Here is a 25,438-nt window from a genome sequence, read left to right as displayed (position 1 = left end):
ATGACCAGTGTAGCTCAAATGTAGAAAAAGGTAGAAGGGGCAAAGAAATGAAATTCAAGATGAGTGACCACCTACCTTAACTTACTGGAAAACAATATTTTCAGAGTACAGAATGCATTCTTAATAATGACTTTAAGACAATTAGGTATACACTAAGGTGTATGATGGGGCTTCCCCAGTAGCTCAGCAGTAAGGAATGTGCCTGCCATGCAGAAGAGGCAGGTTTGATCCTTGGGTGGAAAAGATCCCCTGGAGTAGCAAATGGCAACCCACTCTAGTATTCTTGCCTGGAAAATCCCATGGACAGAGGAGTCTGATGTGCTGCAGTCGATGGGGTCGAAAATGAGTCAGGCAAGACTTAGCGACTAAATAACAACAGAAAGGTGTGTGGTGACCACCCCTAGTGTGGATAGGCAGGCAGGGATAAAATTGCAAAGTGCTTTTGGCTATGAAGTTGTTAGGATTTTTAGTTCGTTTCTTTCGTTGTTCTCTCTAGTGGGAAGAACCCCAAGTCACAGGAGTAAAAGAATTTCATTTATGGTTTAATAGATCACTCTGGAAGTTGTAAGAGGATAATGGTGAAGCCAGTCTTTTTATTTCCAAGCATTTTTTGCTTTACTTAAAAAAAAAAAAAAAAAGTGCCAAAAAGATAGAACATTAACTAGAGCACAATTAAGAGTCTCTTGATGAAAGTGAAAGAGGAGAGTGAAAAAGTTGGCTTAAAAGTCAACATTCAGAAAACTAAGATCATGGCATCTGGTCCCATCACTTCATGGCAAATAGATGGGGAAACAGTGGTAATAGTGGCTGACTTTATCTCTTTGGGCTCCAAAATCACTGCAGATAGTGATTGCAGCCATGAAATTAAAAGATGCTTACTCCTTGGAAGGAAGGTTATGACCAACCTGGACAGCATATTGAAAAGCAGAGACATTACTTTGCCAACAAAGGTCCATGTAGTCAAGGCTATGGTTTTTCCAGTGGTCATGTATGGATGTGAGAGTTGGACTATAAAGAAAGCTGAGTGCCGAAGAATTGATGTTTTTGAACTGTGGTATTGGAGAAGACTCTTGAGAGTCCCTTGGACTGCAAGGAGATCTCCATGCAGTCCATCCTAAAGGAGATCAGTCCTGGGTGTTCATTGGAACGTCTGATGTTGAAGCTGAAAGTCCAATACTTTGGCCACCTGATGTGAAGAGCTGACTCATTTGAAAAGACCCTGATTCTGGAAAAGATTGAGGGCAGGAGGAGAAGGGGACGAAGGAGGATGAGATGGTTGGAAGGCATCACCGACTGGATGGACATGGGTTTGGATGGACTCCGGGAGCTGGTGATGGACAGGGAGGCCTGGCGTGCTGTGGTTCATTCGGTCTCAAAGAGTGAAACACAAGTGAGTGACTGAACTGAACTGATCTGAGGTGCTCGTGTTTTGTCAATTTTTTTTTGTTGTTTCACATAGCTATATAACATTTAGCTACTATGTATGGCATATGAATTTACATGGTACTTCCATTTGTTTAATTAGAAATACATGAGCATTAAGTAAGAAAGTTCTCAAAGAATTTTAATATCCTTGAAATATCAAGTGTTACATAAATTTAAAGGGCTTTTAAATGCCAGGAATGTAAATATGATGAGCAAGATATGATAAACAACTTGGGCAAACATTAGGGGTTTAATGCTAGTGACGTGAGGTGCAGAAGTAGATACTCACATAAATGATGGCCGTTTTCTCCTCCATGTCCACTGGGTAACTAAAATACCCCACACAGATGATACAGAAAGACCTCTGTGGGTTCTTACAACAACTAAGTCAGTGCCACCTACTTCCGTTGCATTGCTTCTTTTCAAGAAGTGATTTTTCATTTCCTTCCCACCCTCTTCAAGCAGAGGACCAAAATGCTGACGCTTTACAAGGCTCATCTCCTGCAGTGATTCTTCTACTTTCATCACCTCTCCAACCTTGGTGCGTCAGAGTCTTCCCCAGCATCAGGCCAGTTTCTGGCAGTGGTTTGGCTGCTTGAGGAACATAGTCACTGTGTCCTGACACTAAGGCTGTTCATGCACCCCAGCAGCCCCGCTGTGGGTACATAGGTGTGGGAGTGAGGGTGTTCAAAGGCCCCACTGCTTCCTTTCTTGCCTCTTCCCCATCCCTCACTCCACGCCCTCTGATGCCAGTTGACTCATTCATTCTCCATGACCCACCATCTCCTCTGGAACACGTCCATGTTCGCCCCGCCTTCCCGTTTCCTCTGCCTGGAGCTCTAAGACAGAGAAGTGCTTTCCTAAAGAGATGAGTGATATCACACCCTTTCCCAAACTGTTTATCTTATCCTTAGCCCTTGTCACAAGTTTAATTCTCTTTGTGCTAGAGGTGTTTTTAACATTTGTGACTGAATCAAATTTATTTTAAACACACTGTGACATCTTTGTTACTGAAAACAGTTCTCTTAAGAATGCTTTAAAAAAAATGGAAAGAGTTATACGTTGTATCTAAGTGAAGATTTTAGCATAGGTGGGTTGCAAAAATAGCCTACAAGGCTACCTGGCCAACACAAGTTACAAATTACCACCGCACCCCCCGCCCTTTTGCGTGTTACAACTGGGGGGACTGATGCAGCCACCACAAAAAAATCAAGGTTGTTTTCAGATTTTTATCTAGTTCTGTGAGACAATATATGTCTTAAAAATAAGAAAACTATAACTTTTTATGTGTGTGTGTGCTTAATTGCCCAGTTGTGTCTAACTCTTTGTGGCCCCATGGATTGTAGCTTTCCAGGCTTCTCTGCCCATGGAATTTTCCAGGGAAGAAGAGTGGAGTGGGGTGCCATAAGCTACTCTAGGGTATCTTCCCAATTATACTTGTTGTAAAAAACAATTGAACACAGCAGAACACAGTGAAAAAAATCCTCACCCTTAATACAACCATCCAAGGATGAGCAAGTTTCACTTTGGGGGCCACTAGATCACATTTTCCATTACCTTATTCTCATACCAGGTAGACAGGGCTAGAGATGCAGGTGGGGATGAAAGAATAACAGTCATGGCCAATGGCCCCCAAGTATTTCTAAGTAGGTGGTAGAAGATACACATCATTTCCTTATCCATACAGGATGTCACAAGTACCTCTGTAGAGAGAAAGAAAGGAAGTGGGAGTGAAAGCAGAGGAGGGTATGTGAACAGAACTCATCCATCCCTACATTCTTCCGGATACTTCCTCATATGGTAGGAAAAGTCAAAGAATAAAATTTAGTAGAACTCACTCTGTTAAGTGATCCACCAAGTCTCCTCTGGGGACACATGAACCTTCTTCTGCTTGTTGATGAGGATCATAGATCATAGGTTATTCACTTGGAGGCTGAAAAAAATTAACCCATTTTATTCAGCTGGGAATGTGTGCCTGGATATGTTTGTAACTATCTTTTTCATAGATCACGCAATTCAGTATGATACTTAGTGCCAACGTATGCTTGTTCTTGTAATTTACTGATTTGACTGTGCTGGGTCTTCGTTGTGGTACACAGGCTTTTGTTTAGCTGCAGTGTGTGTGGCCTTTCCTAGTTGTGGTGTGTGGCCTCCAGAGCACTTGGGTTCAGTAGCTGTGGCACCTGGGCCTAGTTACTGTGTGGCATGTGGGATCTTAGTTTCCTGACCAGGGATAGAACCCACATCCCCTGCATTTGGAAGCCGGGTTCTTGGCCACTGGCCCACAAGGGAAGTCCCCGTATGTTTGTTCTTAAGGGCTTCTAGGGAGGCGTGTTATGATTTAAAACAAAACCAGCCTCAGGGATGCTGCACTTGCTTTTCCTTCTGCATTTGTCCTCCTAAATCTTTGTCCTTCTAAAAACATTGTCCTCCTAACATTTTCCTTCTAAATCTTTGCATGGTTTTCTCCTTATCACTCATCCAAGCTCAAACATATACACAAAGAGCACTTCTTTAATCCAATGTACTAATGTACTTGTACAATGTACTTCTTTAATCCAATGTACTAATGTACTTGTACAATGTACTTCTTTAATCCAATGTACTAATGTACTTGTACAATGTACTTCTTTAATCCAATGTACTAATGTACTTGTACAATGTACTTCTTTAATCCAATGTACTAATGTACTTGTACAATGTACTTCTTTAATCCAGTTTAGCTCAATGTGCTTGTACAATGTACTTCTTTAATCCAATGTACTAATGTACTTGTACAATGTACTTCTTTAATCCAATGTACTAATGTACTTGTACAATGTACTTCTTTAATCCAATGTACTAATGTACTTGTACAATGTACTTCTTTAATCCAATGTACTAATGTACTTGTACAATGTACTTCTTTAATCCAATGTACTAATGTACTTGTACAATGTACTTCTTTAATCCAGTTTAGCTCAATGTGCAGGTAGCCACTATCACCTCAGCCTTCTCTAATTCACTTTATTTTCTTTAGCCTTACCAACATTTTAAATTGCTACCTTTATTTATCTACTCGTTTATTTTCTGTCACTATATTTTAATGAGAGCAGGGACCTCATATGTCTAGCTCACTACTTATCTCCAGTGTCTAGAAAAGCACCTAGCACAGGTGCTTTAAAATATATTTGTATTTAATAAATATTTATTAAATAATAATAAGCTTAACAAATGTGATGTAAATTATACTGACAGAATAATTTCATTGGAAATAATGAATAAAGTTTAGATGGTGTGACTGTTTCACTAGTCACAAAAAACATGAAGCAAACAAAAGGAGAAAATTCTGGGTGAATATAATATACAGATTGGTCCTTCTATGGGCCCAAACTGAGAAGATGAGTCGGTCCTAAGGGATCTCTTTCATCTGTTTTTTTCTCATTTCTTTTCCTGAGATGCTCTTAATCTATGCATGGGAAAACACTTGAACACTGTGCAGTACTTTACAAACAGAAAATGTTTTTCTTTCTATTTGCCATAATTTGTTGACAATGAAGAAAATAATGGTTATTTGAAAAGGATTGTCCAAAGGAGCAGCACACAGAGTATCTACCATGGATCAGGTACAAGTGAAGCTTTTGAAACCACCCTATAAAATATTGCTTGTCATCCCCATTTATCAGATGAGGAAACTGAGATTAAGGTTTTGAATAGCCTTTTCAACTGAAGCTAGCCTTAATTCCAAAACTAATGCTTTCTGCTATGATGTGTGGAAAAGGAAACCCACACTATTATGACAATCCCCCCTCCTTACTCCACATCACACACAGTAGCTAAACAGGATGGCTTGTAGCACTGATAGAATTCCTTGAAATATGGAGGATAATGTTAATCATTTGTTTCTTTTGCCTATTTGCTTTTCTCCCTGAGCTCTCATTTCCTCTGTGACTCTGACTTCATTTAACATTACCACTATGAAGAAGAAAAAGAAGAAGGAAAAGAAGAGAAAAGGGAGGCAAGAAGCAAAGAAGGACAGAAGGAAGAAAACGTATATTAAGGATCTGGGCACCAGGATTCTGTCATTTTTAAAAGATCTTTTTGGTTTGCTTTCCACAGACAACTGTATCTTTTATTACAGAAAATAAATCTAAAAAGAGGACCGTTTTTCTCCATTTATATCTTGTACCCTGGCTCAAGATGAATTTAGATTCTGTGTTTCTTACTATAGATACCACGTTCCTTTCAGGCAATTTCTTGCTTTCAGTTTGCTTTATATATTTTTTGTTGAACAACTTTTAACAGTGAATTTTTATTTGCTATTTTCATAAACTTTTTAGGAAACATTCATATCTTTAAGTAAGGTTAGCAAGAACTTGGGGTATGGAATGTGAAGAAAATGTGATAGAAGGAAACAATTAGGAGATAAAACTTAATTTTAAATGGAAAACTTTGGAAAGGAATAGATTAACTCTTTTCTCCCAATACAGCCCTTAGGAAAAGGAGAGGTATAAAAGAAGTGACTGTTCCCTAAACTGGGCAGGGGCACATAGCAGAAGTGTGGCCATTTTAGTGTGGCCACTAAGCTTAAAGTCTCAATGTAATTGTGTCTCTTTGCTCTCAAACACACTGTTCATCATAAGAGGCCTGTACTATATACTACGATTGGTTGTGTTTCTACTTAGGTTGAGGGGATTTAAAGTGTCCCTGGCCACCTGTTTGGTGGCCAACATTAAGCCATATTTGCTGTTGGTCTTTCTCTGGTTGATGCTTTCTTCAGCTCTCCCCAATTGTGGTAACTATACACTTATATAGTTTCAGTAATTAGACCTTTATCTTGTTCAAACTTTTGAGACCCTGAGTTTGTGTCTCTTTTGCATCTCTGTCCAGAGTTTAACTTTGGACCCCTGATCTCAGTTTCATAAGTTTTGACATGGACAATATATCCATGTAACCATCAAAGCCAGATAAAAAATATTTTTATTATCGCCCACAGATTCCTTCATCCCCTTTCCAATCAATTCATCCTTTCCCCTGCTCCTAGAGCATCTACTTTCTGAATCATGTCTCTATAGATTGATTTTGCCTATTGATTTTGCCTATTCTTTGACCTCATAAGATTGAAACAATACAACATTTACATCTTTTTGTCTCACTGCATTTACTTAAAATTCTTTTGACGTTCCTCTGTTATTGTATGTGTCATTCTTTATTGCTAAGTGTCATTCTACTGTACAAATATACCACCATTTTTTAAAATCCATCTTGCTGTTGATAGACATCAGGTTTTTTCTAGTTTGGGGCAATTTTGAAGATGGATGCTTAGCACAACTTTGTACATTCTCTTCAGTAAATACACAGGAGTGAAATTCCTGGGTCATAAATTAGATGTGTATTCAGTTTTATTAAAAATTGCCAAACAGTTCTCCAAGTACTTGCACCAGATTTACACTCCCACTAGTAAATATAGGGGAGATCGCATTCATTTACACCATCAAAAGTATTTTGAATTGTTGATCTTTTCAATTTTAGCCATTCTAAAAGGTATAATGATATTGTGTTATCAATTTGATTGGACTTTCATTTGGTCTAGATAACAAACTCTTGGTCAGATATACATACAATAAAAAATATTTTTCTTGTCTGTGGCTTGTCTATTCATTTTCTTAATAGTGACTTTAGAGACTCAAAAATTTTGAAGTCCAAAATATCAACTTTTCTCCTCCTATGGTTTAGTGCTTTTTGTTGCCCTGTACAGAAAATCTTTGCCTACACCAAGGTCTTAAAGATGTTTTCATACATTTTTTTAAATAGCACAATCTAATACAGTTTTCTTTGATGATTGAATTTTCTGCCTTAGCTGCACCATCCAATACTGTAACCTGTAGGCATATCTAGCTATTAAGCAATTTATATGTGCCGGGAATGACTTAGGAAGCTTTTTAGATTTAATTTAAACAGACAGATGTGGCTGGCAGCTACTAAAGTACATAGTAATTCAAGAAGTTTTAAGGTTTGGGTCCCATATTTAGATCTACAATGAACCCAGAATTATTTTTATGTGTGGAATTAGGAATCAGTTTATTGCCCTGTGTGTATCTAGTTGCTGCAACAATATTCACTAAAACTACTTTCTTTTCTCCTTTAATTTATTTGGCACCTTGATGGAAAACCAATTGACTGTATGAGTATAGATGAAAAAGATTTTTAATGAACTATATAAATATTGAACAATTATTCATTTAGTACTTTTATGTGCTAGGCAATGTGCTAAACTCTGGGAGAAATAGAGAGTCCTCCATTTAAGGTTCAGTTGAGATACATACTATTGCCCCTGCCCTCATTAAGATTTCAGTGCTGTTAGCAACATGTGGCAGTCACAGGGAATTGCAATGTGGTACAATATGGTGGGAGAAGTAATCTGTGCCTTGGGTATTTGTAGAAAGATATATGCAATCTGGATTTAGGGGCAATAGTCAAAGAAGGCTTTGTTAGAGGAATTGATCTCTGAGTTGAATGCTGAATATAAGTTAGTTAAAGAGTAAAAAGATGTATTTCAGGCAAAAGAAGAGGAAGAAAAGCATCTAAGAAAAAATAATGCTTGAGTGCTTACAATTATCCCATGCTTTACATGGACTATTTCAATCAAACTTAACTATAATCTGAAGCACAATAATAGCACCATTTTGCAGACAAGTAAATCAAAGCAGTAAAAGATTAACTACCCAAGTCATTAATGTAGTCAAAAGAAATACCAAAATTTGAAATTAGTCTCTCACTCCAAACATAGCACTAAGTCATAGCCAACTTTTGTGATCCCATGAATTGTAGCCTGCCAGACTCCTCTGTCCATGGGATTCTCCAGGCAAGTATACTGGAGTGGGTTGTCATTTCCTTCTCCAGGGGAGCTTCCTGACCAAGGAATGGAACCCAGGTCTCCCGCATTGCAGGCAGATGCTTTACCGACAGAGCTACGTGGGAAGCCTTCACTCCAAAAGTCATGCTCTTAAATCCACTACTCAGTAATGCTCATAATATTTGATATTTATTTGATTATTCTGTATTTTTAATCTCTTGGATTTTATTTTAATTGGATTTTAATTTTTAATACCTGTCATATTGTACATTAAATTGCCAGAACTTATTCATTTTATAATTGGAAGTTTGTACACTTTAATCAACATCTTCCCATTTCTCCTATCCCCACCCTAACCCCTGGCAACCACCATTCTACTCTCTGTTTCTATGAGTTTGTCTTATTAAATTCCATATATAAGTGATATTACCCAGTATTTGTCTTTCTCTGTCTGATTTTTTCTGCTTAGCATAATGTCCTCAACGTTCATTTATGTTGTTGCAAATGGCAGGATTTCCTTCTTTTTTGTTGCTGAGTAATATCCCATTGTGCTTGAGTATGTCTGTGTACGTGGAGTTCCCTGGTGGCTCAGACTGTAAAGAATCTGGGCACAATACAGGGGACCTGGGTTTGACCCCTGGGTTAGGAAGATGCCCTGGAGCACTCCAGTATTCTTGCCTGGAGAATTCTATGGACAGGGGAGCCTTGCAGGCTACAGTCCGTGGGGTCGCAAAAATCGACCTGTGCTTGGTCGATTTAACTGAGTTACTAAGCACAGTGTGCATACGTATGTGATACACATATGCACACACACACACACACATCACATTTTTATCTACTCAGCCATCAAAAAATGGGCACTTAAGTTGTTTCCACATCTTGGCTATTATGAGTAATGCTGCATTGAACATGAAAAAGAGATTTTTTTTGTAAAATGGTGATTCTATTTCCTTCATATATATATACCCAGAAGTGGGAGTGTCAAGTCATACGGCAGTTTTACTTTTAATTTCTTGAGGAACCTCCATGCTATTTTCCATAATGCTATACCAATTTACATTCCCACCAGCAGTGCAAAACTGGTCCCTTTCCTTCACATCCTTGATGACACTTATTGCTTGTGGTTTTAATACTGGGCATTCTAACATGTGAAGCAATAGCTTGTTGCAGTTTTAATTTGCATTTCACTGATTAGCTATATTCTGTATTAGATGAATGTACATTAAAGAAACACAAAGAATATCAGGTAACAGCTCAGTTCAGTTCAGTCGCTCAGTCGTGTCTGACTCTTTGCGACCCCATGAATCACAGCACGCCAGGCCTCCCTGTCCATCACCAACTCTCGGAGTTCACCCAAACTCATGTCCATCGAGTCGGTGATGCCATCCAGCCATTTCATCCTTTGTCATCCCCTTCTCCTCCTGCGCCCCATCCCTCCCAGCATCAGAGTCTTTTCCAATGAGTCAACTCTTCGCATGAGGTGGCCAAAGTATTGGAGTTTCAGCTTTAGCATCAGTCCTTCCAAACAACACCCAGGACTGATTTCCTTTAGAATGGACTGGTTGGATCTCCTTGCAGTCCAAGGGACTCTCAAGAGGCTTCTCCAACACCACAGTTCAAAAGCATCAATTCTTCGGCGCTCAGCTTTCTTCACAGTCCAACTCTCACATCCATACATAAAGAGTATGCTGCTGCTACTGCTGCTGCTGCTAAGTCACTTCAGTCGTGTCTGACTCTTAGCGACCCCATGGACTGCAGCCTACCAGGCTCCTCCGTCCATGGGATTTTCCAGGCAAGAGTACTGAGTGGGTTGCCATTGCCTTCTCCAATAAAGAGTATAATCCCTTCTAAATTGTTAGATTCTCCTTTAAGAATCAAGATACCCCTTTTTAAACTAATTATCATTTTCATCAACACTTTAGCTAAAAGCTAAAGCTACACTCTAATAACATCAAAGAATTTTAAGAGAAAGTACCAGAGGCCACAGAATTCTAGGCCCACTGAAGACTGATCAAGTTTTTAAACCTGCGTTAAGCATCACAATTGTCCACTGAATTTCTTCATTTCCCTTATTTACACTTGGACACTGGGATAAAAGTCCTGGTTTTAAAAAGGTCTAATGCTCCAGCACAAGGCCATTTCCAGGCCACATAAGGAAAAGAAGCCAGTTCACAGAGTATCTAATGAGTCCCCAAGTTATTAAGAGCTGATTGTAATAAACTAAGAATAGTGTGTAACTCACTTCCAAGCCGTTGGTGTAAGCTCTATTGTGCTGACAACAGGGAAAGTAAACAGTCAACAAGATGATTATGACTCAGACATAGTACACAGTACATTTATAGAAAGCCAAGTCTGGCTCTTTCTTTGTATCCCACATAGTTCCTCCTTATCTTGAGTTGCTTTTGAAGTTAGTTAAAGCCCTGAGATGGAAAGGTATTAAGAGACATGTAGAAAGAAAAAATAATATGATGGTCATTGGTTTAAATAACAATCATTTATGGAAAAAAATCATTGCATCTGATCAGGAATGTATCTCAAATCATCTCCTAAAGTCATGCAGGTGACACTCAACTATATCAAAACTAGAAAATGCATACAATACAAAAGTGTTAACAATTCCTCTTAAAAGAGAATGCTTGTCTTCTTTTTGATTTATAAACAATATCTCAAATCTATAACCAAATGTCCTAAGAGAAAAATCCTGAAAGCATTCACAGAGACAAAAGGTGTCCTAAAAGGCATGAGAGTCAGACTGATGATGGTAATCCTCTTGGCAGCAGCACAGGGCATTGGAAGGCAATGGGCAGTGTCTATAATGTCCAGAATAGAATTATTTTGAAATTAGAATTTGATACACTGCTAACAGTCAAATGAAAAAGAAAATACATTTTAAGATGTATAAGAATGTGGACAACTAACAGCTCATACACCTTACGTCAGAAAGTTTATTTGAGTAGAAAGAGACTCGCAGACTTATAAAATGAACTTTAGGCTACCGAAGGGAAGGGATAAGTTAGGGAGTTGGGATGGTCATGTACACTGCTATATTAAAATGGATAACCAACAAGGACCTACTGTATAGCAGATGGAACTCTGCTCAACGTCATGTGGCAGCCTGGCGGTGGGGGGTGGATTTAGGGGAGAATGGAGATACATTTGAGTCCCTTCAATGTTCACCTGAAGCTACTGCAGCATTGCTAATGGGCTATACACCAGTATGAAATGAAAGGTTCAAAAGAAAAAATGCAAAAGTTTAGTTGAAAAGATATTCCAGGGAAAGAAAAAGCTAAATAAGGAGAACATGAAAGAGGATGGTATGTCATTCAAGAAAGAGTAACAGCTGATTATAACCTATAAGAAGAGAAGAAAACTGAAGATACTTTGAGATAGACTGACAGATGCTAGGAAAGTCCTCTTTGGAGTGGTGAAATGCAAACGACATCTCTTCCTCTACAGATGCAACATATTGCTCAGTTCAATAATGTCCCAAATACTATGTATTTATTTTAAGTTTTAAGTCATCTATATAAACATTCAAATGACACTAACTATAGTAACAGAATAGGATCTCAAATTTATAAAATGGGGTAAGCTTAAACAATGATCATTGGAAGGAGACTAAGAAGTAAAAAGTGAAAAAAGAGTAAAGTGAACACATTTCAATTTTTTACTTGAAAGGAGTCAGTATTCTCTATGTAAAGTCAACAAATCCAAAACAGTGTTTTAAGAATGCAGTAAAGTCATGAAGGCAACTGATAAAGCACAACTACAATGTAACTTAAAAAAAATTGAGGGACAAATGGGATTGGGAGACAGTGTGAAATATTACATTTCTTTTCCTTCATTGGAGAACTAAATAATACCTAAAACTAACAAGTCAAGAACAGAGCTAATACTGTAATATGCTGCTGCTGCTGCTAAGTCATTTCAGTTGTGTCCGACTCTGTGCGACCCCATAGACAGCAGCCCACCAGGCTCCCCCGTCCCTGGGATTCTCCAGGCAAGAACACTGGAGTGGGTTGCCATTTCCTTCTCCAATGCATGAAACTGAAAAGTGAAAGTGAAGTCGCTCAGTCGTGTCCGAACCTCAGCGACCCCATGGACCGCAGCCCACCAGGCTCCTCCATCCATGGGATTTTCCAGGCAAGAGTACTGGAGTGGGGTGCCATTGCCTTCTCCAGCTGTAATATATAAAGCTATAAAAACCACCGGCAGAGCCAAAAACCAAATGACACTAGTGATAACATCAGAGAAATGGCACGAGGAATCAGTAGTGGAGACAGAAGGCCTTTCTGAATTATTTTATTCACATTTTTATTCTTGATTTGATCTAGCCACCTCCCAGAATTACTTTGAAAATTTAGCAATGAAATGAATGAGACAATTTGTTTTAAATTCTGTCATTGTCAGTTATTTTTAATTCATTGACATTCCCCCCAAAATTTAAGGTGGCTCACTCAGTTCTGTGTGGGTTTTTTTGTTTTGTTTTGTTTTATATTTATTAAAATGTGTTTTTTCTTTCATACATAAATTTTTTTTTTTCCAAGATACAATCTGGACATCTTGAGTATATAAGAGGTTGAATGAAATATTCTTAAATCCATGAAGACATGTTACAGGTTTAGGAGACATCACAGAATCTCATCCTCATTATCCACCACTCTGTTCCTTGTGTTGAGAAGAACGCAGGTCAATATTAAATGGCACAGAAGTAAGCTTTCATAGGTAGGGTATGTAGATATTCCCTATTAGCTATACTATTTTCAATACTATTCTATGCTAAAATTCACCTTTATTATGTTGAAATCCTAAAGAATGCACTGTGAAAGCCAACCTTTGATCCCTCCTCCATTTTACAGAACCATATCTGAGGCTTCCAAGAGCAGGTTCCAAACCCCTGAACTCTGTGCTGTTTGCAAACAGTACACGAACTGAGATCTCTTCAATGAAGAGTGCTGCACATGTGAAGGTGTCCAGAATGACTCATGTTTAACAGAACTGCCACGGCAACGCTTCCACAGTCTTTCTCTAAACACGAGGAAACAAAGCCCGATGACATCATAGAGGATCAAGTCCAGAGGAGTGCTGCTGACTGCTGGGCTTTGGCTTCCTGTCTGTTTCTGTGGCTGGGGTAAAAGAAAAGAGGTCAGAGAAGAAGAGTATTTGTTGTTATAAGGATGAAACATCAAATATGTCTCAGGTGATCTATTTCATCTGATGTCGTAAGGCTGCTGACACAGGCCCAGACAGAGCTGTCAGTACCTAATGCCTGGGTCCCAACGAGACACGGGCTTTTGAGAGTGCTGTGACCTTTGCATGGAACACAAGCATTTTCCTGACCCTCACCCCCATTCCCACAACAGACTTATCTACACAATCACCTACTCTTCAGCTAACGAGGCCAATTCATTCTTCCCAGATATCATTTCTCCCAGGATGCCTTGCTACAGCTCTTAAGTCTGGGCTACCTTCCCACACTCTCTAGATCTCAGGGTACTACATCTTTTCCTTAGTGTCATGCACTTACCACAATGCATTATAGTCATCTGCTTCTCATCTGTGTCCATCTGCTGCACTGTAAACTGTTTAGAAGAATTGTTTTTCATTTTTACATTCCTATCACAGTTCTTGGGATATAGGCAATGCAGAATAATACATAATAGGTAATAATACATAATAGGTAATATATAATATGTAACAGGTAATACATAATACGTTGAATGAATGAATGACTTACACATTCAGAACACCATCATGGCCATTTTTGAAGGATAAATCTGACTTTCAGAGGTAGTCTAACCAAACTTACACAGAGTGAGACAGAAATCCAGATGTCAATTTAGTAATTTCCAGTGAGAATTGTGATTGCTGATCTGCTTGGTTACAGGAATCTTCTGACCTTCACTGACCTTGGACAACCTATGAAGACAAATTCTAATCAGAGATCACTCAGGCATTAGACTGAGTGAAATAGATATATCTATTTTTTCAGTAATGATGTGTCAGCCATCAGAATGAAAGAGATGAACTCCCTGGGCCAGAGAAAATCCTTCCTGGAAATGTGTTCCAATGGAGAGAGCCAACTTTGACATTCTTATATCACCCTTCTGATTGATACATTTGTCTTTCAGTTTTACTAAAATAGTAAATGTAGTCCTGTGAGCTTTTTTGGATTTTTTAGATTTTTGTGGTCCTTTGGATTTTTTAGTTATTTTCAGTTATTTTAGAGTTATTTTATATGTTTGCTCTCTGCTCTATCAATTAGAAAAATTTTAAAGTCAATTTATTTCTAGGTTCTTTTACACTATGATATCACTAGTATTTGGTTTACCAAGCAAGTAACTTTAAAAACCTTTGTTGAGGACTTCCCTCATGGTTCAGTGGTTAAGAATCCACCTGCCAGTGCGGGGGACATGGGTTTGATCCCTGGTCTGGAAAGATTCCATATGCTGTGGGGCAACTAAAGCTGTGTGCCGCAACTACTGAGCTCATGCACTGCAACCAGCAAAGCCCACACTATAGTACCTGTGAGAGTGTTCTGTGACAGGAGAGGCCACTGCAGTGAGAAGCCCATACACTGCAACTAGAGAGAAGCCCCTGCTCACCACAACGCAAGAAAGTCCATGCGTGGCAATGAAGACCAAGCACAGCCAAAAATAAAACTGATTAAAAAAAAAAAGAAAACGATCATCTACTGTATGCCTAGTGCTATGCTGACTATGATATATAATAATGATTAAATGTATGAGTTTTAAGTCAAAGAGACCTTGGTTTGAATCCTACTTCTATCAAATAAAAGTGCAGCCTTCTAGCAAGTTATTTGAAACTTTGATTTTCTCATCTGTTCTGTGGGGATGATAACACATACTTTAAAGGATTTTATGAAGACCAAATGACATGAAGTCTAAAATGTACTTAGGAGTATAAGCTCTAAATACATGTTATCTAAATTATATGATAATATTTACAGCTTAAATGTACTCTTTCCTGTCAGAGGCACCTGTAAAGGAAATGGAAACCTAAACTAATAGTTTCAGTTTTTTAGCATAGGAAACGCCTAGTGGATTCTGTTCTCATCTCAGGACCTCTATATAATGTTAAACATTTGCTGAGAATATGCAACGCATATAAACTTGTGCTGGGATTTAAGAGTGGTGAACAGATGGAGAGAATACATCCCTGCCCCTGTCCTCACATATGACCCATGTTGGATATGGTAATTCTCATTCTTGGTATCTTTTCAAGTGTCTCTTTCATTTAGCTTTAGTAACGATGTTAATCTAGTCCTTATGCAGCTTTCTTATGTGAAAAAAAATTATTAAAAAAAATGATGTAAGTGTATCCAAATGTTACCTAAGCCACTGTAAAATAAAAATAGTAACTGGAGGTTCTTACTTTGTTTACTAAACACTTGTTAATCCACTCAGTTCATTCAACCAACAGTTGAGCCCTTAACCCACACCAACTATTATTACAGGTGACAAAGAAAAAGGCAGCCCCTGACATCCAGGAGCTGGCCTGGTACTCTCACCTTGGCCTTGATGTTCTGCTGAACATTAAAAATTCCACACAACAGCAACATCAAATAAGGTCACTGTATGACTATCATGGATTATGGCAAAATCAAGACCATCTCATAATCCACCTGAACACAGACAAGACCTGAACGTGGTTCAAGCCACAGCAGTGACCACACATCCTCTTATCCTGATTACTATGTGTGACTGTGGATGCCTTCACAATTAACAGATTTAGCCTTACTGCTTCTATGGAAGACCAAGATATCCAACCATAGAATTATGCCCACTTCCTGACAGCTGCCAATTCAGAGAAAAATGTCCTCCCTTAAATTACTTAACACAAGCCCAGATCCTCTCTGTCCTTTCTAAAACTTACTCGACACCATCTTTTACTCATATACCCATGTACTCGGGTGTACATTCCCCCTCCCTTCAGCTGTGCTCCTGTGGTCTTTAGCTTGAGGACATTGCGATGGAAGGGAATACTGCTATAAATACGAGAGTGTCTGATTACCAAATCATTTCATATTGGGCTCAGAAAACCACACACCAGAAAAACTTAAATAACAGCAACTTAATCAAGATAGAAAGTTTTCTCTTCTAAGGTAAAGAGTACAGAGGTGGTGCAGCAGCTCCAAATCAGGGATTCAGGCTCTTTCTGTCTTTCCCACCATTCTAGCACATGCCTTCAGATTCAGGGTCAGTTTATGGTTCCATACAATTCTGGGGGATGCTGCCAAGCATCCATATTCCAGGCAAAGGAAAGGAATAAAGAAAGCACAATAAGAGTGTGGCTCCTAACCTCACCAAATTCCTTCAAGAAGCCTTCCCGGAAATTCTACCCATACTTCTGCTTTCAGTTCACCAGACATGACTTGCAGAATCTAGTCACATCGTCACCACTATTTTCAAGGAAACCTGGGAAATGTTCTATTTAAATTGTACATATTGCCATCTGAATAACATCAGGGTTCTATTACTAAGGAAAGAGATAGGAATGGATACTGAGTAATGTCTAGGACAAAATTATTGATGGGGTAGTTAGTATTGAAAAATTGCCTAGTTGGGTTAGTTTATGGTGAAAAAAGAAATTTCACCAACAAACAATGTACTCACAGCAGAAATGGCCTGATTTTGCTGTGAAATCATGGTATCATGGTATGAAGACATCATATAGTAGGAAAATATTGCACAGCTGAAAAACATAGAGTTTGCACATTTAAAAACAAGTAATGCTCTGGAAAGGGCTTCCCAGTTGGTGTTAGTGGTAAAGAATTCACTTTCCAAATGCAGGAGACACAAGAGACAAGGGTTCAATCCCTGGGTTGGAAGATGCCCTGGAGTAGGAACTGGCAACCCACTCCAGTATTCTTGCCTGGACAGTTCCATGAACAGAGGAGCCTTGTGGGCTACAGTCCATGGGGTCTCACAGAGTTGGACACGACAGCACACACATTCATTCTTCCAAGGCTCTGGAAATGTCATGCATCTGAAGTCAGCAGTACAAGCTATTTGCAATAGGACCTTAATACAAGGCTCACTCATGTTGCTTTCATCATTCTAAAAAAGTTTTGAATTCTTAAAGGCTTATCTGTCACAGTAAGCAGAGGTTCTCAAGTTATGAAATCAGTTAGAACAGTGTTCAATTATTTATCCCCATCCACAAATAGGCTTTGAAATTTTCTCATTGGATTCTCCAGTACTTTTTTCATTTGTGTCAATATTAATCATAAGAAAAATACAAAAGATCTTTGAGCAATTATGAAAGGTCAGATACTGTTCCAAGTGTCTTATGTGCATTATCACATTTAAACGTCACAACAATCCTATGATTAAGGTGTGGTTATCATCGTCTCCTTTTTTAGAGATTAGAAAGCTAAATCCACAAAAGCATTTAAATCATTTGACCCGTTGGTAAGAAATTGACTGTAGAGCATTGAAACATATACATTATCGTGTGTAAAATAGGTAGCTAGTGGGAATTGGATACACAGAGCTCAACTTGATGCTCTGTGACAGCCTAGAGGGATGGGAGGTGGAAGGCAGATTTAAGAGAGAGGGGCCATATGTATACCTATGGCTGATTCATGTTGATGTGTGGCAGAAACCAACGCAACATTGCAAAGCAATTATCTTTCAATTAAACATAAATAAATTTTAAAAAGAAGACAGTACTGAGATCCAGTAGTTTCAACTTCAAATGTTACAGTCTTGACCTCTTCACTCTACCTCCTGGATTCCACCCAGCAGAGGACAGCACAAATGCAGGAGCAACTGTTTAAGGGTAAGGAAGGATGGGGAAAAGCAGACAGCTTCAGTGATCACACTGTCTTTCAAAACTGACATCCTAATTGGAAAAAACAAAATAATTGATCATAGAAATCATGTCAAATCAGTTTGCTTGGAAAATCATTCTCTTGCCTTGGATTGGAGTTTTTAATGTAAAAAACAAAAAAGAAGTAATATTTGATCTTTGCACACATATTTAGAACATACAGAGAAGCAATGAATTCCTTAACCAGACTAACATTGTTGACATTCTTTCTATATCCTTTCAGAATGTTTCTGTTCATGTATATCTACATGTACCTATTTATATTTGATATGTATATAAATATTTGTAAATATATTATTAAAAGTTTCATACTGAACACAGTTTTATTAATGTTTTATACAAAAATGTTAATATATGTCTATAAAACTCTTTCTTGGTTTTACTCTTATAAGCCATGGATTTTTTAAAAAATGTAGACTTACACTCTTCTTTTCTCTTTCCTCTTATATGTGCTACCTTCCTAAATCTATGAATGCAAAATAAAGCCACAATACTTGTTTAGTTTTTTCCCAGTAAAATACCATTACAGTAATCATTTTGTGCAGATTGCAATATTGTTAAGGAAAAAAACGAAGCAAATTTTATAAACATGTATAGACATATTTTCAAATCTCCAAATTACCAAAACTGAGAAACATAAAATTTTACATAGTTAATTTTTTAAAAGCTATATCCTTAACTATCTGGCAGTTAAAGTAACTTTTAAAAGTGCAGACTATATGCATTTCTTCAAATAAGTAATTTTAGGCAAAACATATCTTCGAAGTCTCGTTTTCCTTTTTCTATTTCAATAAATGTAAGAATTTTAGTAAATACTATTTTTAAGATGGAAACATTTGATCACATTTATATTTCTTAAAAAAATTCTTAAAAAATTTTTGCTATCATGTAACACTTCCCCACTATTATATTAGCTTTGCTCAGGCCAAGTGTACTGTTGAAAAGTCAAATATATTTTTTACAGTCACAAAAGATAGTGCTTGAGAATCTCAAAATTGTCTAGCAATTTGATATTAAAAATATCTTCTTGGAATGTCTGCTACCTTAAGAAGTAACCAAAACTAATCATTTTTAGAGTTTCTGTGGAAGAAAGGAAATCTAGGAGTGAAATTGTATTATATCTTCAGCAAATGGCAAAATCATCTGGGAGCACATAAATCCAGGTGTGCTCAGTCATGTCCAGCTCTTTGCAGTCCCACGGACTGTAGCCACCAAGCTCCTCTGTCCATGGAATTTTCCAGGCAAGAATACTGGGTGGGGTGCCATTTGCTACTCCAGGGACTCTTCCCTGCCCAGGGATCAAAGCCACTTTTATTGCTTCACTTGCTTTAGCAGGAGGATTCTTTACCACTAGTGCCACCTGGGAAGCCCAAAATCCAGATTTAGGATGAAAATATTGATTTCAGGAATATTACTAAAAATGTTTATAAAACATATGGCTATATTTTCAATTTTTCCTTATCCATGAGTTCCACGTGTATATGTATTTTTCAATATTACCTTCTTCTTATTCTGGTCACATAATTTCAGGGCATACATTCAGAAAGCTTTGGGAAGTATGACATACAAAGGTCATTTTATTTGTGATTTAATTTGTCCCTGCCTAGGACAGACTGTACATGAGTGGTCTACTCAACAAAATAGTATTTCCTTCACTTATGATCTTTAAAAACTGCTATTCTTACTGAACTCAGGGGGAAAAAAGCCTGTTGTGATCATGGGAAAATACAACAAAATCTATATGTAATACAACCTAGCTTTGTTAAAAATGCATGAATGCTTGAGAGACTATCTAAAGTGATAATAGAAACATCAAATATGTATCATTAATAATATTGCCATTGAATTACTAAATGTATGCATATGTTGTCAATTTTTTAAGTAAAAGAAGGCAAGTAACAGTCAATCCTAAAGGAAATCAACCCTGAATATTCATTGGAAGGATGGATGCTGAAGCTGAAGCTCCAATACTCTGACCACCTGATGTGAAGAGCTATTCATTAAGACCCTGATACTAGGAAAGTTTGAAGGCAGGAGCAGAAGGGGATGACAGAGGACTATCCAAGATGGTTGGATGACGTCACTGACTCAATGGACATGAGTTTGGGCAAGCTTGGGGAGATGGTGAAGGACAGGCAAGCCTGGCGTGCTGCAGTCCATGGGGCAGCAAAGAGCTGGACGGGACTAAGCTACTGAACAATAACAACAAGAGTTCCACATCTATGAAAAAGTTCCACATCTAAAAAAAAGGTCATCACACAATATTGAATTTTTGATAACTGGAATGATAATTTATAAAATAAAATGCAAGAAGCTAAGGAAAGTAGAAATGCATTAAAGGAAGATTAAGCACACACAACATATTTTTTAATTTTGGAAAAAATAAATTAAGGATATCATTATTTATTAACTAAAATTGGTAAACTATAAAAATCTTCTATGGGACTCTAATATACTTCAACCATTTGACCTTAGTATATTTTTAAGAAATAATAAAATGTCAGATCTTATCCTGAAATCCTAAATTCATAAAGGATTAACAGCACACCAAAATTATACATGCTTCCTAACTCAGTGTATGATGATGGTTATGGACATCTAGTTTTCTAGTCTTACATTCAGAATTGAGTTAGTGAGAACCCATAATAATTTGGTGTAGATGTGACTCCATTCTTGTGAGACACTGAGTCTTGAAGGATTATATGCAAAGTGGATTTTTTCTTTTTCATATATTCAGACATATTACATTAAAATAGTTCCCTATTTATTACTAAATTGAAAGTATCCAAATTTGTAGGATGAGTTTCTTAGATATAAGATAAATGTCTTCATCTCACTTACATGCTTCCTTACATTTCTCCATCTTTTATGTTTCAAACAAATCTTCCATCTCTATGAATATGCAGCCCCACTGTTTTATAATCTCTCTGAATGTACCTTGATTTTTTTTGCCTATGTATTCCTTAGTGGAGTAGTTCTTAATCAGAGGTACACACCAGAATTTTCCTGAAAGATTTTTTTTTTTTTTTTAATACACAGGCCAGGTACTCACATCAGACATACTGAATCAAGAGAGGAAAATGGAGAGTAATTTTGTAAAGGTTCTCAGATGATTCCAATCAGCTAACCTTTGCTTAAGAACTAAAGACAGCTCTTGTTTAGCACTGCTAAGAAAGCTGTTTAAGAAATGATTAGTGGAATAGACTTTTCTACAATGTCCTAACATAGTCTACGTTTGAGGTCCAATTTAAGGCCTCTGTGTTCCTCATTCTTCTTGTATATGCCTGTCTCTGTTGTTCATTACTGCTTATGTCTATCTCCGTGTGTGTACGTGCTAAGTCACTTCAGTGGTGTCTGACTCTTTGCAACCCCATGGACTGTGGCCCTCCAGGCTCCTCTGTCCATGGGGTTCTCCAGGCAAGAATACTAGAGTGGGCTGCCATTTCCTTCTCCATAGGGTCTTCCTGACCCAGAGATCGAACCTGTGTCTCTTAGGTCTCCTGCATTGGCAGGTAGGTTCTTTACCACTAGCGCCACCTGGGAAGCTCACAAGTCTATCTCTGCTCTTAGATATTGTTATTATCATTCTATAGGATAATCCTCCCCATTTTATCCTGCCACGTTCCCTCTAGGGAGAAAATACGAACTACTTAAGTGTAGGGGCTTCCTTGTACTTCTTCATCTCATCTTCTTCCACCATTCAAGTTCTCTACATCACACATTCTATTTCCTTTCTAGCACTTTTCACTACCTAAATTTATTTTGTGTATTGTTTCTTTGGTTACTGTGTGTTTCTCTTTAACAGAATGTAAAGACTTTAAAAATAAGGACACTGACTAATTTAAAGTTCTAACCCAATATCTAGTTCTCAAAATATACTTGATGAATAAATGAACTACCTAGAGGACTGATTTTGGCACATGTATCAATGTATATTGTGTTTACTTAGTTCCCACTGTATCAAATCATTTATGACTTTCAGTCCCATCTTCTGGTCCTTGCTCTGGAAGAGTCATCATGTGAAGGATACAAAGAGCAAGAAATTTTATTTCATTCTGTCAAATTAAAACAATCAAGTTCATTAAAGTTCTCTTGAAGGAACTAGAAATTACATATTCTTTAGAGTGGATATTTTCAAAATGAAAAGTAGAAAATTATAGACATCTAAATGGAGCTAATGCATCTGTTAATAATACGTGAACTGTTGCTTATATTTCAGAGAATTTCTTAATTTTAGTTTGAGAGTTCATATGTTGACTCATAAAAATGACCATGATGTAATATTTACTCAGACCCTGACGCTATTTGTAAAATTTCAAAATCAGCTATATGAACAAAAACTAATTCTACTGTGGGTTCTATAGAATATCTTTTAGCAGAGTCAAAGTGAGTTTCTTTCCACTCTACATATAAAATATCATCAGGCTCTAGATACTAGGCACCAAAAGAGTGTGTGACTCGCTAGGAACATTTGCCTTTGGGGCTGCCTTTAATATCAAACAAATGAAGGAATTAATAATTTATTAGGATAAAAAGAGTTACTTCTCTACTTGAATTTTTTGAAATTACTCCTCCTGGTCTCAACTTAGCAATCAGAATGTAAAGAATCCCACATTTATATGGGGTTGGTTTCTTTCTCATGCATGTATTCCTGAATGCCATGAGTCATCAAGGGGTGCTGCCTTTGTGATGCAACTATTATGACACCACATGATATCCTGTGATGCACCATAATGTCAAAATGCTTAATCTTAATGTGAAGTGGGTACAAAGTTCACGGCTTGAACGTATTGGAGGAGATTACTGATCACTTACTCTGTGAGTAGCTACATTTCTAAGGGTCACTTAGTTCTTCAGTGTGATTAATATAGTGTAACTATCACAATGTTAAGGTTAATAATATTTAATAACAGTCAAGTTTATTTATTGTGTACTCACTACAAGTAGGATCTGTGCTATTGTTTATGTATCTTACCTAATCTGCTTAACGGCATGTGGGTATCTTTATTCTTATTTTCAGATGAGGAATCCAGAGTCTTTCAGATATTAAGTAATTTACTATATGGTGGAATTTGTATATGAAAACTCAATTGGTTTGAATCTTAAGTTGATACTAAGCACTCAGTCCCTATGATGCTATGTTATGTTCCACACCAATGTAAATTACCACCCTCTAAATTTCCAACTGGAAAAAGACAAGACAATTTCCAATGTAAAGAGCCCACTTTCACTTCAAAGTGAAACACTTTTGATGATAGGTGTGCACAACTTGCATTCACCTCAATAAGAAGAAGGGCTTCCCTGGTGGTTCAGCTGGTAAAGAATACGCCTGCAATGCAGGAGACCTGAGTTTGATCCCTGGGTTGGGAAGATCCCCTGGAGAAGGGAAAGGCTACCCACTCCAGTATTCTGGCCTGGAGAATTCCATGGACTGTATAGTCCATGGGGTCACAGAGTCAGACACAACTGAGCTACTTTCACTTTCAATAAGAAGAAAGTAAGAAGAGAGGAAGAGAAGGATGAGAACAAAATCAAAACCTATGAGAGCAGAAAGATATACCAGCCTAGGCAACAATCTGCATGCTAAACAAAATCTCCACCATCTTTTGAAATCTGCTGGTAAGAATGTGAGTCTCTCTGAATCACAGTCACCTCATCCACCAAAAAAGATGACCATGCAGGCCCCTGCTTCACCCTGGAATGGGCAGGGTCATCTTTCTCATCTTATTTTCCACTCTTGGTCACACCTTGTCTTCAGGTATTCTTTTCATTTACACTTGCTTCTGGGAAGACCATTGAGTGACCTCTCCGTCTTTCCACAATGCTCTCCATGATACACAGAACAAAACTAAACTGCATCCTGGTTTTTCATGGCACTCAATCCTTCTTATCTGATATAAAAGACCTACTTTACTCTGCATCTGACTTTCACCTCCTTGAGCTACTGGGAACTGGTCATCATTTAATTATCTCCCTGCATAAAACAGAAAACAAGTGAAATACACAAAATATGGTCTCAACAAATGTCCAATAGAAGCAAAGGCATGAGTCATGACTCTATTTTATCCTACTAAATGTAAAGTACTATTTAGCCTACATTATTATGACATGTCATTAAAAAATACATAACTTTTAAAAAAGTTTCCCAGAATTAGGACACGTACCACTGTGACCGACATTCCTAAAAAGAACTGTTTTACTGGAACAGTCACGGAAGAGACAGATACCTTCAGGACAAAGAAATACTTAGAACAACGCTTTTTTCTCTTCTTCAAGTCATGAAAAATCAAGTTCTGGAGTTGTCTCCGTGTAGAAGTTAGTCAAATTAATCAATCTGTCCCTCTCTCTTCACTTTATCTGCTTGTCATGATTAAAATGCCCTGCTAGGTTCTAAATGGACTCTCAAAGCTGGCTCATTCTGTCTTGGGATTCCAGAAGCAAAATCTTGGCCACCATTCTTCGTCATCCAATCCCAATATGCTATCAGCAGAGACTATTCCTTTAGGTTAAATATTATTCTCCTGTAGAAATTCTCTTTTCAAAGAGAAGTTTAGTCTAAATCCTTTTATCAGAGTGGAAAGAGAGTTTAAGAGTGAGATGAGGTTGAAGATGAATCTGTCTGGCTCCTGCCATGACCAGCTGTGTGAAGTCCTCCCTGCCTTGTAAAGCTGACATTTGTCCCTCTTGTAAAACAGGGAAGATGATACTTAGACCTCCCTAGGTTTTGAGTGAGGTGGTATTGGTAATATTTTTAGTGTATTGTTCTGCCAAAAAAAAAAAAAAATCAATAAATAATAATTTTGACAAGGATGGGTCCCTGGGCCACAAAAATAAATTGGACGGGAGGTGGTTGGAAATTCTGACCACTTCACAGTGGGTGGGGAAGGGCCTCCGGGTGAGATAAGGTAAATAAAGCAGCTTCTCATTAGGAGGTGGGCTCTGTAGTCATATTATGACCGTTATTGTTAAAGACATCGGACCATTGTTAAGTCACTCCTGATCTTAAGGTACTTCAACATTTTAAAATGGAATTTTTTCTAGGTAATTCCTGTCTGTGGTAACACTAAGATCAACCGAAGTATATTCTGAGGATTTTCAGATGGGTTGAATGTTCGGGACTTCTGAATGTCAGCTCCTAGCTCCCAAACTCCACTCCTGTCCCTTGTATGGATCTGGTAATTTTTTTTTTTTCAGCTTGCAGCGAGAGGTTTAATTTTCACTTCCTTCCAGCGGCTCTCTGCGCTCTCAGGAGGTGGGGCGCCTGGCATCCGTGTGTGGTTTTCGGGTAGTAACTTCTTCCCGGGAGGCCGCCCGCCTCCACCC

At 37.9% G+C, this 25,438-nt stretch overlaps 1 protein-coding gene across 1 annotated transcript in view; it reads left to right on the top strand.

Moving 5' to 3' along the window:
• Positions 1–25,438, top strand: part of AREG (amphiregulin) — a 59,479-nt gene that overhangs the window by 24,326 nt on the left and 9,715 nt on the right. The gene's annotated exons all lie outside the window — the stretch shown is intronic.

Source organism: Bison bison, unplaced genomic scaffold (genome assembly GCF_000754665.1).
Source record: "Bison bison bison isolate TAMUID 2011002044 unplaced genomic scaffold, Bison_UMD1.0 scf7180017864092, whole genome shotgun sequence".
NCBI lineage: Eukaryota > Metazoa > Chordata > Mammalia > Artiodactyla > Bovidae > Bison > Bison bison.
Note: the sequence above shows the minus strand (reverse complement) of the source record. Positions and strands in the feature narration are given on the sequence as shown.